The 3,780-nt window shown below is 38.4% G+C and overlaps 1 long non-coding RNA gene across 1 annotated transcript; it reads right to left on the bottom strand.

Moving 5' to 3' along the window:
• Positions 1-27: 27 nt before the first annotated feature.
• LOC122575282 lies at positions 28-3,005 on the bottom strand. Its single transcript, XR_006319378.1, has 3 exons — positions 2,862-3,005; positions 1,606-2,071; positions 28-1,525 (listed from the first exon to the last, which is right to left on the bottom strand). It is a non-coding gene; the product is annotated as an uncharacterized LOC122575282 (long non-coding RNA).
• Between the last annotated feature and the right edge of the window lie 775 nt (positions 3,006-3,780).

Here is a 3,780-nt window from a genome sequence, read left to right as displayed (position 1 = left end):
AGAAGATGCTGCTAAGAATAAATGAGAAGAACTCAGATTAGAAATCTTATGTATTCTACATAAATATTTCTTATTCGTGCTATCATAATTGATATACGTTTGTCTATTTATTATATTATACGCAAGGAGCTGCAGTCTCGTTCGCTGCGCAAACAAATTTTAATATCGCACAATAATAAACACAGTAAACGAACTGCCGATAGCAAGATATTTTAATGCGAGTTATCTGTAGCCGACGATGGTTTTCCAGTCGGTTGTTCCATTCGTCATCGATTCTGTGCTTAGAGCTATGGTCGGTATAGCGTTGGAAAGGCAGGTCTTTAAAAGGTTCAGAAATCAGGGATAGAGATGACAGGACTGTTCCCATATTCGGAACGTCATGGAAAACATGCTGCATATGAATACTCGACGCACACCGCGCTCAAGGCATGGAATAATTAGATCGATTTAATTTGATTTGACTTTTAATACTTGTGTTTCTTGGTATTAATCGCCTGCATTACAAATATATATATATATATATAGATTATTATCTTGCGAACATATACCGAGAGTTGTGATTTATCGTTTGTAAGTAAGTATATTTTTGATTCGAGTCGTGTTGGAAACGAAGGTGCCTGTTGCGATCCTCTTTTCTGGCTTCTGGTAACTACCAATTTAAAGGGATTGACGTATACAGAATACCGAATCGTGTCTTTGTCAAACGACGATATATTCGATTTGTGTTTCTTAATTTTTTGTTCGAAACTTCCCTTCGAGGGTGGATATTTTGTTAATTTTTGCTTATTTATTACGAGTCCAGCTATATTTATCATTCGTCATTTATTGCACAACTATGCGAACTATAAGTATTTTTTTATATGTTACATTCAAATAACTATTTCCTTTCTTTTCATCTTTTAAATTCTAATTTACCTAATACCAATGCGTATAATTATATGTGTCTTAAGAGCTATAGGCACGTTTTAAATGATTTACTGCAATGCTAAATAAGGAATAGACCAACTGTTTACTAAAAATAAAGCTAAAACTATCATGTATACATTCTTTCTGCTTCTGGAATACTGATTAATCGCATACTAATTTACTCAATTGTATATTTATTTGAAAAACTACGGACGCGTCCTGAAAAAGATTACTGCTAAGCTAGGTAAGGAATACTCTTGCTGCAGTCGCAGAATTAGCCTTGAGATATAGCTTCGTCCCGTTGGACGTAAAAGACAGTCTTAAGAAGAAGAATTTATCGATCTTAGCATTTTCTTTCTTCGCCTCGAAGACTGGGAGCGTAGGCTGCCTACGAAGTGGAGGTGGTCGGGGACGGAATTAAAGATGGCGGTACTTTTTCCATTGTTTCTACCTCCGCTTTCTCTTGCACACCCTTAGACTCGTTGGTGGGGCGAAAAATGGCTGGAAATATTTTCGAGGGTAATCGAAATGGGGGTGAGTATCCTCGTCCACTCCCCTAGGGCAGTTCGTGGGATTGAACGATGGCAATGGACGATCAAAATGTCTGCCATTGTTATGCCTGAAAAATGAAAAACAGGATTATCAAACGATAATCATTAATGGAATGATTTCACGTTAATTTATTTTTCGAAATATTACCTTCTCCGCTACTAGTATTTTTTGCATTTTTGTCCTACCAAAACATTGCTATTAACCATTTATTGATTACCATTATACTATTTGCTATTTTTATGAATCTAATTAGCTATAAGAAGAACAGGGGCGAAAATTGCAAGCGATAAGCATCGCTATAAGATAAAGCATTCACCGTAGAGTTAAAAGACTAACAAGGGTCGAAAAACTAAGCATCTTTATTTCAACCAATGTAAAATCCTAGCAAAGGACAATCCATTAACGATGAAACGAAACAGGACCAATTTTCCTTCCTCGTGAAAGCTCGCCGAGTTAATGCGATCGATGGTCGTATAGATATTCGAAAACCATCGGTGGATCCCTTTCACTCTCTAGTCCATCGGAGAAGCTTTCCTTTTTCTCTTATTCTTTCTCTTACTGCAGCGAGTATCGATCGACTGGGATCGTATTTTCCTCGAAGGTTTCTCCAGACCTAGAAAACGTTCGCTGTTGTTTTTATTGCTTGAACGCGGAAAGCGGAAAGAGGCGAGACCGGTAGAATGGGAAGGAAAAAGAGGGCGGTGGGAAGCGAAGGGGTGGAAAGCACGAAAGGAAAAGCAAATGAGACTCGATGTTACAGAGCTCGAGAGGATGGAGCCAGTAATGCGAATGGTATGCAAGAAATCGCGAGCCGCTGCTGCTTTTCTCTCTTTTCCGTTTTTCCACCCCTTCTCGTATCGAGACTTTCCTGCGCGCAAAAACTCGCCGGGAAACCGCTGCTTATAAAAGAACACGATCGACAATCGGAGAAATCTATCGAACTCATCTTCCGTTATGTCTTTTCTTTAGGGACATACATATGTGAATACATATCGAGGTACACCTACGCTTCAGTTCGCGATTAAACAAATAGAACCTAAACAGATCTACTATGGTTCCCATTTTGGAAACTCATTTTACTCGTTAAATAATTTTGAATGTTCGAAAAATAAATGGAAATAACAAGTGACTAGATAAACGAAGAATCAGATAATTATTAGAATTATTATGTGTATTAGCAGTTGCTATTCACACGACGCCACTTGGCTATAACGTCATCAGTCGCCATGCTATAGATACAATACTATAATAAACACGCATATTTTATGATGCTTTTGCAACGAAAATATAACAGAGTAAACTTTAAAATTAATTTTACTGACAACAACGATATATCTAGGTATCGTTTAACGAGATAACAACTCACGAAATCGAATTTAAAAGGGCTAAAGAAAAAAACACACTTGAAAATTACTCGAAAATGTCGGGTAACTATCGATCGTGGCAAAATTAATGTCCCGTGGGGAACATACGCTGCACAAGCACTCGCGGGACGCATCGTCACATTATTTACGGGGACTAACTGTTCGGCTTATAATTAAACTCACTCTTCGAAAGGACGAGGCGATACTGAAACCGGGTATGTCGCGATCACGATATAAATGCGTACACGAAACGCGTTCGGTGTTCGTCGATGCACGTACCAACGCGTTTGACCGGTATGCAAAACACGGTGTTGACCATCGTCCCTTGAAAAAGGATCGCCACCGAAAATCTTTGTCGAGGGTTCGATCTCGAACAGCTGCTGTCCCTCTCCTTTCATCCCTTAACCGGTAACCCTCGGTCCTTTCGAGGACATTCAGTTACCATTTCAGGTAATTAGAATTACCATTTCACTTACCATCTCTTATTGTATACTTACATAGAAGTTTATTAGAAATTCGTACTGTTTTTTAAACTACTAAGGAACGATAGTTTCTTGGAACACGATGCGAATAAGTGTAAAAAGAATATGACGTAAACAAATATATAAGTTAAATATTCCAATTCCGTGAAATATTTTTTCTTAAACGTAATATGTTTGCAAAAATGAAACGTTACGCTATAACGTATTTCAATCTATTTTAGCTCGCGGCAGAGTATAGACATTTCGCGCGACAGCTAACGCGCTATACGTATATGCATAGGTACATATACACGGGTGAAATTCGAAAGCACCGAAAAGACAAAGGAAATGCACGATCAATTGGAATAAAATTACAGAGGGTTTACGCGTCGGGGGTGAGGAGAGGAGAGGGTCAGCCAGAGCAGGCAGTTTATTGATTTAATTGCACGGCAATTAGTTAGCCGTTTGTCGTTAAATTTCATCCGGAACGAAGCAGC

The sequence above is a fragment of the Bombus pyrosoma genome, linkage group LG14, assembly GCF_014825855.1.
Source record: "Bombus pyrosoma isolate SC7728 linkage group LG14, ASM1482585v1, whole genome shotgun sequence".
NCBI classification, from domain to species: domain Eukaryota; kingdom Metazoa; phylum Arthropoda; class Insecta; order Hymenoptera; family Apidae; genus Bombus; species Bombus pyrosoma.
The sequence above is the reverse complement of the archived record's forward strand: the minus strand, read 5'-3'. Positions and strand labels throughout refer to the sequence as shown.